The following is a 13,123-nucleotide window of genomic DNA, read 5'->3' as shown; positions in this document are numbered from 1 at the left end:
ATAAACAATACCCTCCCCCAGGGTGGGTTAGTGCCCTACTCCCCCAATGCCATTGTCTCCCGCTTTTTAAAAAATTTTCCACCTCCCCACTCCTCCCCCTTCTTTGTGTTGGAATGACATGTACATTCATGGATTTGGCCTGTCCCCTTCCCAACTCCTTGTACCTCAACCATAAAGTCTGAGATAACTAGTTTTTCTTCAATACCTGCCGTGCAGATTATACTTACGTCAATTGACACATGTTGTACTTGTCCTTTTGTGATTGGCTAACTTGACTTTGTATAATTTCCTCCATCTCTTCCCATGAGACAATGTGTTTCAAATGATCATCAGTGCTTTTTAGTGATGTGCAGTACTCCATTGTGTGCCTGTGTCAGAATTTTCTAATTCACTTGTCTTTCTATGGAAATTTAGGTTGTTTCCAATTCTTTATGATTGTGAATTGTACGGCAATAAACATTGAAGTGCAGACAACTGGCTGTTGTCTATTTCTTCCCTTTTCTGTGTATATGCCCAGTAGAGGGATTTCTAGGTCATAAGGTAGCTCAATTTCCATTTGCTTTAAATATTGCCAGATCACTTTCCAAAGAGGCTGTATATATCTACATGAACACCAGCAATGGAAGAGAGTTCCTATCTTGCCACATCTCCTCCCAAATGTATTGCTCTCTGATTTTCTGATTTGGACTATCTTCAAAGATGTTAGGTGGTATCTCATGGCTGTTTTAATTTGCATTTATCTGATGGCTAATGATTGCGAGCATTTTCTCAGGTGCTTATTGACCATATGGGTTTCCTCCCTAGTGAAATTTATTTTCAAGTCTTTTGCCCACTTCCTCAGGAGGTTAACTGCCTTCTTTCTTCTTTTTGCAGTCTAGTAGAGTATTGCAGATTTTAGTAATAAGCCCTTTGTCTGATGTGTCATTGCTAAAAATTCTCACTCTATGGGTTCTCTTTTTACTCTTGGTGAAGGCTTCAGACCCACACAAGTGCTTTATCCTTAGTATATTCCACTTGTTGATTTCAGCTTCCTCTGTGCGTGTACCCTACCCTATTGCGGTTAGCCTATGTATTCCCTGCACCAAGGTTCTTAGGTTTGTCCCAATTCCTTCATTGATGGTCCTGATAGTTTGGGGTTTTACTTCTAGGTCTGTAATCCACCTTGACTTTGTTCTTGTGCCTGGGGTGAGGTAAGGGTCTTGTTTCATTTTTCTACAGATGGATATCCATTGTTTCCAGCACCACTTGTTAAAGAAGACATCCACCTCCCACTCGATGTTTTTGTGGTCCTTGTCAAAGAGCAGTTGTCTATGTGCTGATGACATTATTTCTGGGGTTTCTGTTCTTTTACATTGGTCTAAGTATCTGTCATTATTCCAGTACCATGTTATTTTGACTTCTATGATTGTGTAGTAGGTGTTAGTCAGGTAAACTGAGCCCTCTGACTTTATCCTTCTTCTTGAGGAGTTCTCTGCTAATTCTGGGCTTCTTCCCTCTCCATATGAAGTTGGTGGTGAATTTATCGAACACTTTGAAGAAGGTTGTTGGCATGTGAATCGGGATAGCTTTAAACTTATATAGTGCCTTGGGTCAGATTGATATCTTTACTATATTTGTCTTCAGATCCATGAGCATGGCATATTTTTCCATTTGTGGAGGTCACTTTTGGTTTCCTGTAGTAGGGTTCTGCTGTTTTTCTAATACAAGTCTTTTGGGGAGGGGTTAGTTAGATTTATTCCTAATTGTTTCAATTTGTTCTTGGCTATTTCAAGGGTGCCTTCTTGATGTCTTTTTCCATGGTATAGTTTTATGTATACACCAAACTAATAGACTTCTGTTTGTTGATCTTGTATCCTGCCACTCTTCCATATTCCTCTATCACTGCCCAGTAATTCTGTTGTGGAGCTTTGGGGATTTTCAATGTGTAGAATCATGGTATCTGCAAATAGGGAGAGTTTTACCTCCTCTTCTCCCAGCCAGAGACCTCTAATGTCATTCCACTGCCTTGTGTTGTTAACTAGACCTCCTGTATGATGTTGAATAGAAGTGGGGACAAGGGACACCCTTGTCTGGTCCCCTTTGTCAGTGGGATTCGTTTCATCTTTTCTCCATTGGCTGTTGGCTTTTCACAGATAATTTGGATTAACTTTTGGAATTTTCCTTCCTATGTTTTTGAGTCTTTTAAGGAAAGTGTGTTGTATGTTGTCAAATGCTTTTTCTGGATCTATCGATATTAGCATGTGATTCTTATACTTTTCCTTATCAATGTGGCAAATAATTTTGATGGATTTTCAGATTTTGAACCTTCCCTGAATCCCTAAAATGAATCCCACCTGATCATGATGAATGATATACTTCTGTATTCTATCAGTCAATATTTTGTCTAGGATTTTTAGATCTATGTTCATTAGAGACACCGGTCTTTAGTTCTGTATTCCTATGGGATCCTTGCCCTGTGTGGGTATCAAAGCTAAAACTGACTTTGTAGCAGGAGTTTGGGAATTTGCCATCTTTTCTATGCTGTGGAATAATTTTTGGAGAATTCTCATATGAAGCCATCTAGTCTGGGAGCTTTTTCCCTTGGTAGTTTCTCAATAATCATATGTATTTCTTCTTTTTATATGGGTGGTCTGTTGAGGTTCTTTACCTCTACCTGGGATAATCTAAAGAGGGATTGTTTTTCTAGGTATTCCTCCATGTCTTCCACATTGTTGAATTCATTAGACTATAGACTTTCATAGGACTTTGTGATTATCCTATTAATCTTATTGGGATCCGTTGGGATTTCCCCAGCTTTGTCCTTCATCCTGCCTATTGATGTTTACTCCTTCCTTTCGTTGGTTAGGCTTGCCAGCAGTCTGTCAATTCTGTTGATCCTTTCAAAGAACCAGCTTTTTACTACATTGATTTTTTTTTGCATTGTTCTATTGTCTTCCCACTCATTTACCTCTTCCCTGATTTTTATTATTTCTTTTCTTTTGCTATTGGTGCGGGTGTTGTGTTGACTCTGTTCTACTTTCTGGAGGCTTTGTGATAGCGTAATGGTTATAGTCTTTCTTCCTTTTTCATAAATGCATTAATTGCTTATCAAACTTCCTCTGATAACTGCTTTTTCTGTATCCCATAGGTTTTCGGATGTTGTATTCTCACTGTCATTAGTCTATAGAAACTTCCTAAGCTCCTCAATAATCTGGGCAAGTATCCATTCGTGGCACAGAAGATCATTATTCACCCTCCCTTGTTTCTCTGGTAGTTCTTCTGTTGATCTCCAGCTTTATGGCATGGTGGTCTGAAAGGAATGCCTGAGTGACGACTGTGTGTTTGAATTTACTCAGGCTTGACTTGTGTCCCAGCATGTGGTCTATTTTAGAAAACGAGCCATGTGCACTTGAAAGAATGTGACTATTTTTGCATTTGGATGGAAAGCTCTATAAATGTCTATTGGGTCCAGGTGCCTAATTGTAGTGTTTATCTCTGTTTCCTCCTTGTTGGGCTCTTTTCCAGTGGTCTAACTTTCTCTGATAATGATTTATAAGTTTACCTACTATGATTGTTGACTCTGTGATTTCTTATTTCATCTTTTGAATCGTTTGACAAATTTTTCGGGTCTCTCATTAGGCACGTATATATTTATTGTGCTCACTGGTTCCTGGTGTGCTGATCCTTTGAACATTATATAATTATAATATATATAGCCAATCCTTATCTCGTGTTATGGTTTGCACCTTGACATCAATTTTGTCAGATATTAAGATTACAACTTTTGATATTTTTAATTGCTGCTTGCCTGTTTTATTTTCTGCCAGCCTTTTATTTTTAATCTACTTTTGTTTGCGATCTTAAGATATCTCTTGAAGACAAGAGATTGATGTGTTACATTTCCTGAGCCAGTCTGCTAACATTTTTATTTTAGTGAGTGTGTTCAGGCCATTGACCCTCAGAGTGATTCCCACCATCCGTAGAGTCATTGCTGTCATCGTTTACCTTTCAGGTTGGATGTTTTCCCCTCTCGCTTTATATCAGTGTGCTGTGCTTATGTAGGATGGGAGGGCTTCGTTTTTGCATTCTTTTCCCTCTGAGGCAATGTTATGTTGGTAGTTGTTTTCAGCACACTGACTTCTGGAAGGAGTTATGCTATATGGTGGTCTCCTGCTTGTGCTTGGTGGATGATGATCTTCTGACCACAGTGAGTTGGCAAGGATTTTCTGGAGGGTTGGGTGTATTGTGGCATATTCTTTTAATTTGTCCATGCTGAGGAAGACCCTTACCTCACCATCTATCTTAATAAATAGTTGGGGATGGTAGAGAATTATCAGCTTGGGTTGTGGCTATCAGAGTTTGTTGCTTTTTCCTGTTTTGTTATGTTAAAATCCACGTTGTGCTCTGGAGTTTAGAGTTCTGCCTGTCTTGTGATTTTAATGCTATGCTAATGGACAGAGTTTAGGAGACTTACATTCAAAGTTCCACAGACTGGATTGAAAGTTTCACAGACTGGATTTATAATAGGCTTGTGGGATACCCTGGCATCAGGGATGTGCTTTGCTGTCCCCCAAGGAAGGGGGTCCAGATTAGCAGAGTGAGTTTATGGCCACCTGATTCTGTATCCTTCCCCAGCTACACTCCTCTGTCACTCCCAGCTCTGTCCTGCACAGTACTGCAGGTTATGCTCTGGGAATCTGTGTTTTGTCACAGGTAAATATCCCAGGAACTCTTCAATTGCTGAGAATTAGTGTATAATTATCTATCATTACCCACGATGGCAGGCTTAGCATTAGGGAGAGGGGGGAAGGGGATGACTGATGTAGTCACTCCATTCCTGGCTGGGAATGGGGCCATGCAAATCCCTAGACTGTAAGAGCAGGGTGGATAACAGAGAAGGGGACTCTAGTGTGAGGTCTTGTGGCTCAGAGGCCATTATTGAGGCTAGGATTATAACCACTTTTAGATAGCAGCTTGGCGGAAATTACTGCATAATGTGGGTCTCAAATCTTGGGCACAGGAAGAGGTGATGGAAGCCGCCCTGCTGGACCTGGGTAGGAGTCAGCAGAGCCTGCTGGCAGACACAGTGAATGTAGAGTGTTTCCATGAGTTCTCGAGTCACTCTGTGGGTGAAAATCACAGGGGGAGGTCTGAACCAGACCCTACTACACTGAATCTATTTTTAGCACTTGGCCTCCCAATACCGGCCTCCTTGCATCTTAATTTTCTGATCTAACAATAGGAGCCGGGTGGATGATTCTACCTGGCCGCCATCTTAACCTCTAACCTTGTCCGGGATTCTTTACTCATTGTCCAGCTGCCATAGTCTTATAAGGTGATTGAAAGCACCCTCGCTTTGATCAGGCTTAGGCACCAAAATTACATCTTGGCTCTTGAATGCTTTAAAGACGTCTTGTGCAGATTTTCTTAAAGCAATATCTCATTTGATTTCGTGACTGCTGCTCCCAACAATGTTAACTGTAAAATTAAATCCTGGATCATTTAAACCTTTTCTCATGATATCTATTTGTCCATTTGTGAGGATTTTTTTTGTTGTTGTTTCTTTACATTGAGTTGCAACCCCTGCAGAAGGCTGCAGTCTGATTTTCATCAGCACATGCTCATCACTCTCAGCAAGCAGGGCTGTGCCATCTGTACATCACAGGTTGTTAATAAGCCTTTCTCGAATATTGATGCCACATGCTTTTTCACACAGTCCAGCTTCTCAGATGATTTACTCAGCATGTAAATTGGTTATGAGTGATGATAGGACACAACTCTGATGCACACCTCTCCTGATGTTAAACCATGCAGTATTCCCTTGTTATTGTCACAAAGCTGCCTCTTGATCCATGTACAAGCTCCACAGGAGCACAATGAAGTCTCCTGGAATTCCCATTCTTCTCAAGGCTAGCCAGTTTGTTATGATCCACAGAGGTGAATGCCTTTGCATGGCCAATAGAGCACCTCTTTCTAGCACGGTCTTCTTTCAGCCAAGCACTTTCAGTTTTCAGCAAAGGTCCTCATACCAAAAAGATTATTTGGCTTTCAACCTGTAATCCCAATGTTAAAATCTTAATGAGATATTTTACAGGTTTTACACCAAGTCTTTAAAATCTGGTGTATATTTCATCTCCATTAGGATTAATTACATTTCAAGTGCTCAGTAGCCACATATGCAAATGATACAATATTGGGCAATGTAAGTGGAAGATTCCATCCTTCAGATATGACTGTACTGTGGGAACTTAATACCTTGCGCTCTTTTCAGTTTTGCTTTATATGCACAGAGGTATCATCCTTTCCAAAATTATTCTTAAGGAGTTGGCATAAGTGCCCGTGTTACTGTCACTTAGTCATGGAAGATGGCGCAAAGTGGTTCCAATTTACATCATTCTTATAGCTGCAACCATAGAGAAAAAGACAAACCTGATTGGCCTTGTTGGTATCATATGACCTGATCATTGAGGCCAGTGGAATGGAATTAATGCTAGTCTTCGTGTCTTCAGTAGTTCAGCCTAAAAAAACTTGGGGGGGGGGAGAGGGGCGCAGTTCTAGTTATCCAGGCTTATGTCACATTTTTCTCTCTGGACCTGGGGGCAGAATGGTAAATCTAGTCAGCAAACCACTTAAAATCAAAGAAGGCAGGTCCCCATAGGATGGTTTGTGATGCAAATCACTATTATCCGTTTAACTGCACTTTCTAGGGGTAAGCTGCTCCAGCCTTTGAACACAGTGCAGCCCCAAGGCACGTGATTAGGAAGATCTGATGGTGTAGAAGCTACAAGTCGGGCTGCTTACTGCAACGTCATCCATTCAAAATCATTCCATAAATAGTTTCAGTCTCAGAAATTCACTCAGAAACCTCCCTGATCCTAAAGACTCCTATGAGCCAGCATTGACTCGATGGTAGTGAATTTGGTTTTGAGTTTGGGTATTAACAAGTCAGATCTTGACAGCCAGTTCCCCTTTTATGACCTCCACCATGATCATTGTGTCATGGAGTTGAATTTCACATTGGGTTCCCAGACCATCTGCATGTGTGGGATTTCCACTAAGAACCTAACCCCTGTTTCTCCATCAAACCCCTGAGACCTTGGATTTAACAGATTTTTGCTCCTGCCCTTTTTCCCATGTCAGTTGGTGTCTCAGTATGGAGCTGACATTTGGTCTGATGTTCAAAGCCAGTACTCCCAGGTTATCTCAACTAGTTCTTGAATGGCATCTCCTGAAACTGACTCCACTAGCAATACTAATGATGATTTAGTAACTACATAATTCATATCAACTTGATAAATGAGTGTAGGGGTGGACTCTAACCTGTCAATCAGGTCACCACCCAATTATGCCTCCTGGTAGGCATGAGCTCATGAAAATTCAGGGAACTTCCTCTCTCTCTTTCTCTCTCTCTCTCTCTCTCTCTCTCTCTCTCTCTCTCTCTTTCTCTCTCTCCCTCTCTCTCTCCTTCACCTTCCTGTTGAGGACTCACACTCAGAGAGCTGGGGGAGCCACATGGAGACCTGCACCAGCTCTGAGACGCATCCACCGCCACTGGATCCACAAGACTTTTCATTCACTGGCCTGTGATCTTCCTACATTCAGCATCATTGCCTCATCTGTGTAAATCTGAAGAAGAATTTATAGACTAGTATCAGACATATGGACTAATGTCAGACTTTTGGATTTGATCTGGACTGGGCTGAGATGTTTTTTCAATATGCAATTGCTCTTTGATATAAATATCTCACTTATATAGCTATAAGTGTCTCTGAATTTGTTTCTCTAGTCGACAAACTTAACCCAATAATAATAAACAGAAACAGTGTAGTACATTAGCTCAGAAGCTAGAGTCAAACTGCAGTTGGATTTTAAATCTCAGCTTTGACACTTATTGGTTCACTGATGTCGAGCAAGTTAATTGACCTTTCCATACCTCAACTTCTTCATCTCCCAGAAGTGACTAAAATAGGACCTTTTTAAGAGACTTATGGAATGCATCAGATTAGTAAATGTATGTCAAATATTTTTTAAAGTCTATAGAGGTCTATAGAGGTGTATCATAATGGCTACACATTGGACTGCTAGTAACTAGGTCAGTAGTTCAAAACCAACAGGAACCCCACAAGAGAAAGATGAGAATTTCTAAAAGGAGATAGAGGAAATAACTAGGAGGTAAAAGACACTTATAGAGGTATAAATATAGGCGTGTATATATGTAAATACATTAAAATATAATATAGGGATATAGGCATATATATCATTTTATTGGGGGCTCTTATAATAATTTACACATCAATTGTATCAAGCATATTTGTATATATGTTGCCATCATTATTTTCTAAATATTTACTTTCGATTTGAGCCCTTGATATCAGCTCCTCGTTTTTTCCCTCCCTTCACCCCTTCCACCCTCATGACTCTTTGATCAATTATAAATTATTATTATTTTCATACCTTACACTCAATTCTGTCTACTATCTCAATGTATTGCCATATAAATATATGTAAATACATATGCTAAGTATCAAGGTAGCTGACAAATATTGAGCCTCTACTCAAGCCTTCCCTCAATGCAAGAACACTTTTTTTTTTTCTAATTACCTGGCATTCTGTGATGCTCACCTTCCGGAAACTATCACTTAAGTCAAAATGGAAGAGAGCTGATGGTGCCCGGCTATTAGAAGATATAGCACCTGTGGTCTTAAAGGCTTGATATTAAATAAACATCATCTAGCAAGGAAGCAACAAAACCCACATGGAAGAAGCACACCAACCCGTGTGATCACAAGGTGTCAACGGGATCCAGTATCAGGCATTAAAAAAAAAACCCAAACAAACAATGATATTGATGTGAACGAGAGGGTCAGAGTGGAGACACAAAGCCCACCTGTAAACAATTGGGCATCCCCGCACAGACGGGTTACAAGGAAGAGACGAGCTAACCAGGGTGCAGTACATAGCACCGGTGAAACACACAACATTCTTCTAATTCTTTAATGTTTCCTCTTCCCCACTATCATGACCCCAATTGACCTTACAAATCCAGCTAGACTGGAGCATGTACACAGGTACAGATATGAGCTCTGGACACATGGAGTCCGGCACAGATAAACCCCCCAGGAACAATAATGCGAGAAGTGATCTTATGGGGAAGGTGGCGGGAGAAAGGGTGGACTGATTGCAACCATTGGCGTATAACACTCCACCACCACCAGGGGGCGAGCAACAGAAACGTGAATGAACAGCAGCGAGAGAACTGTGCAAGATATAAAAATCATAATCATTTATCATTTCTCCAGGGGTCATGAGGGTAGTGGGGTGAGGGCGGGAGGAAGAAAAGAGGAACTGATACCAAGGGTTCAAGTAGAAAGAAAATGTTTTGAAAATGATGATGGCAACGGATGTACTAATGTGCTTGACACAAGGGATTGCTCTAAGAGCTGTCTCAATAAAATGACTTCTAAAAATAAAAAATAAAAATTCAGAAAGATGAGGCTTTCTACTCCTGTGAAGAGTGACAGCTTCGGAAGCCCTCAGGGGCAGTTCTAGTCTAAACCATAGGGTCCCTGTGGGTCAGAACTGAGTGGATGGCGGTGAGTTTGGTTTGGGCTCTTAGCGGTATATCCAGGAAGGTCTGATCAAGGAAACACAACTATTATAAGTTATACAGAATGTGAAATAGTCAAAGACCTTACATAACTGTGGGGGAAACCTAAGTAAGCAACAGCCTGAAAGAGGGGCGGGGGGGGGGGAGTTAGACAAAAGTTACAAATCAGGGGCCACCCAGGGCACTGGTGACGAAGACTCGCGTCTCTGCATCCACTGATGGCCTGTTGTGCTCGGTCCAAAGAGCAGGCGGCTGGGGAGGGGAGGCTGAGCCAACGCTAAGGAAGGCAGGGAGCAGTGAGGTCCGAAGGACGAACCATCACCAAGACGGTTTCTCCCAGAGGCAACCTACACACCACAGAGGACCAAAAAAACAGAAGTTGGTGTATTTGTCCCAGAGCTACCTGTGTCCCTGGCCTGGAACAGGGAGAAGCTGGAGGAACTCTGCGGGGAACCGGAGGAGCTGCAGGCCCAGTGGCTGCCAACTCCAACCAAGATGGCCAGCAAACCAACAGCCATCCTGGAAACTGCAGCAGCCAGCGCCCCGACACCAACATTCGGGGCACAGTGAGCTACGGTTCCATTTCTGCCTTCTAATTCTTAAGGACATTCCCTTGCGGCTCATTGTCATTCGGAACCAAAGCCAAGCAAAATAACAAACCTACTCACCTTCGAGTCAATGATGACTCAAAGCAATCCCACAGAACCGAGTAGAACTGCCTCAGACGGCTTCTGCAGCTGTAATCTTCCTGGGAAAAGGCAGCCTCATCTTTCTTCCATGGAGTGGCTGGTGGGCTCAAACCTCTGACCTTTTGTTGAACAACCCAATGCTTAATTCACTGTCCCACAGGGGCTCCAATTCAAAACCAGGCAGGGAAGGATATCCTGGGAAATATACTTTCCTTTTAGCTAAATCGTCGCCCTAAAACCAGCAGCACCAAGGGTTAGTTATTATTAGCACCGATTTCATCTATTATTTTTACTTGGTTGTTATTATCGCTTCTATTATACTGCACAACAGTGGATGGTCTCTAAGGATATCTTGAGAACACCACCGCTCAGGTAGAGAATTGTCATATGCATGATAAAACTTAGCTCACAGAGTAAACCAGAGAAGTAGGCGAGGTCGCTTTCGAGCCAACAGAAAAAACTACAGAGCTGACAAGTGGCAGGGCGCCAGTTCAGTGGTTCATCCAAATCCAGCACACCTGACTACATGCCATCACTTAATCCACCCAAGAACCCTGTGACTAGTACGGGCACTTAACCACATAGGGTAGCTGGGATTCCCATCTCAAGCTATACATTAATTAAAACAGGAATGCCATATCCCACGGCACAGCGAAACTGGTTTCCATGAGAAACACTCTCATCACTAACCCTTTATGTCTTCTTGGCCTGCCCAAACCCGAATAATGTTTAAGAACCGCAGTTCTCACGATGTGCAGCAGGTGTCACCCGGGAGCTACTGAGGAACTGATGCCTGCCATGTAACTCCATCTAGCTAGGAGCGAGGTAATACACGGAAACAGGACCTTTGCCTTCATTTTAACCTGCACAAGACAAAAATAAAAAAAATATCGCTCCAAGTCGAGTTTCCACTGCAGATAGCAGCTGCGGAGCAGATCAATATTCCCTCAGAAGTGTGTAAGCGACAACAGGTGTATGCGAACTGCACAGGAGAGCGTTAAAGCCGGATTTTGACAAAAGTCCCTGGTCTAGTTTTATCCCCCAAATCTTGATGGCTCTCACTCAGAAGTGGGACCTTCTCCAGACAACGCTGGCCTGAACAGCACGTTATAGTACTGATATTTGTTTGACTCTTGGTACTTTCCTTCGTATTTTACATAATTGTAAAACCATTATGTTGTACTTATAATTAATTACTTTTTAAATTTTATTTTTAAAATATGGAACGCTTCACGAATTTGCGTGTCATCCTTGTGCAGGGGCCATGCTAATCTTCTCTGTATCATTCCAATTTTAGTATATGTGCTGCCGAAGCGAGCACAATTAATTACTTTATAAGGTAGTTATTATTGTACACATTTTTTTTGCGAGGAGCAAACTAGACCAGCAAAACTAAGTCAATTTGCAAAGGTTACCTAGCTGTTTGGCGGAAGCGCTGCGTCTCCTGAATAAAAGTCCAGCACCCACTCTGTAATCATGAAGGAGGGACGAGACATGTGTGTCGTTGTTAACATGACTCACGCATATTGCATCTTAGGTTACTTTCCACCGAAAGAGAAAAATCAACCTCCCTAGTCTCAATCGCTATCAAACTATACTCTTCAGTCTAACATTCCACTAAAAGATAAACCAACGCGCTGGCACTGAATCTATTCCGATTCACACGAACCCTATAGGGCAGAGTAAACCGGCTCCTCTGGGTCTCTGAGGCTGTCAGTCTTGATGGGAGCAGCGCCTAATCCACAGAGCCACCAGAGCCCCTAGAAGGGTAATGTGGAACTTGCTGGAGAATGCCAGACACTTATTATCTATGACTTTAGACAATTAGAAGGGCATTCTGTGGTAGTTACATAATCTGGTGTCAATTGGAGACTCAAGAGTGAAGGGGTGGAATGTAGCCTGTCAATCAGGTAGCAGCTGGATGACTTCCTTTGGACGCTCGCTAAGGAGATAAGTAGCTCGCTAGAGGCGGGACACACACACACACACTCCCTGGGAGATATTCCAGCTGACAAGACACATGGAGCTACACTAGTACCCTAGGGCTGGAGGAGTCACGTGGAGACCCACACCAGTGCTGAGATGCTTCCACCATCACTGGATCCACAAGACGATCCACCCACTGGCCTGTGATCTTCCTGCATTTGGAGTCATTGTATATGTTTCATGAGTCTGAAGAGGGCTTTAGAGATTGGTATCGGACTTATGGGCTAATATCAGGCGTATGGACTTGAGCTGGACTGGGCTGGGACGTTTTCTCAATATTCCATTGCTCTTGTATATAAAGCTCTTTCTTATACACGTATGAGTGTCTCTATGAATTTGTTTCTCTAGTCTACCCAGACTAACACACATTCCTAATGGTATATGTAAAGTAGAATTTCCAGAATATAAATTCCCTGAGGGGAGAAATCTTATTTTGTTCACCGACATTCCTCCATCATAGGAATAAAAACACCTTAGCATATAATATAGTAAGCACTTAAATAAGTATTTATTGAAACTATGAAGCAGGAAACCGTGGCGAACACAAAGTGAGGGGAAACAATAGTGCTTTGTGCCTTTGCACGACTTCATTTTCTCAGTCTGTCTTATCCATTTAACATATGGAAGGAGATACAACTTGTGTATCATAGCAGATATGGTATAGACAGACCACATGACAAGAAATGAGGGTGCTATTTAGTAGAAAATCCTGCCTTTTTCCTGAGTCCTTGTTAAAAACAAAAACAAAAAAAAAACATTTTCATTGAGTCAATGCCAACTCACAGCGACCTTTGTCATAGTTGCATAATCTGGTGTCGATCTCAGACTATTAAGAGTGAAGGGGTGAGGTTCAGCCTGTCAA

At 41.9% G+C, this 13,123-nt stretch overlaps 1 non-coding gene across 1 annotated transcript; it reads right to left on the bottom strand.

Annotated features, from left to right (window-relative positions):
* Positions 1 to 11,489: 11,489 nt before the first annotated feature.
* LOC142441916 (U6 spliceosomal RNA) lies at positions 11,490 to 11,596 on the bottom strand. The gene has a single exon (XR_012783194.1). It is a non-coding gene; the product is annotated as a U6 spliceosomal RNA (small nuclear RNA).
* Between the last annotated feature and the right edge of the window lie 1,527 nt (positions 11,597 to 13,123).

Source organism: Tenrec ecaudatus, chromosome 2 (genome assembly GCF_050624435.1).
Source record: "Tenrec ecaudatus isolate mTenEca1 chromosome 2, mTenEca1.hap1, whole genome shotgun sequence".
NCBI lineage: Eukaryota > Metazoa > Chordata > Mammalia > Afrosoricida > Tenrecidae > Tenrec > Tenrec ecaudatus.
Note: the sequence above shows the minus strand (reverse complement) of the source record. Positions and strands in the feature narration are given on the sequence as shown.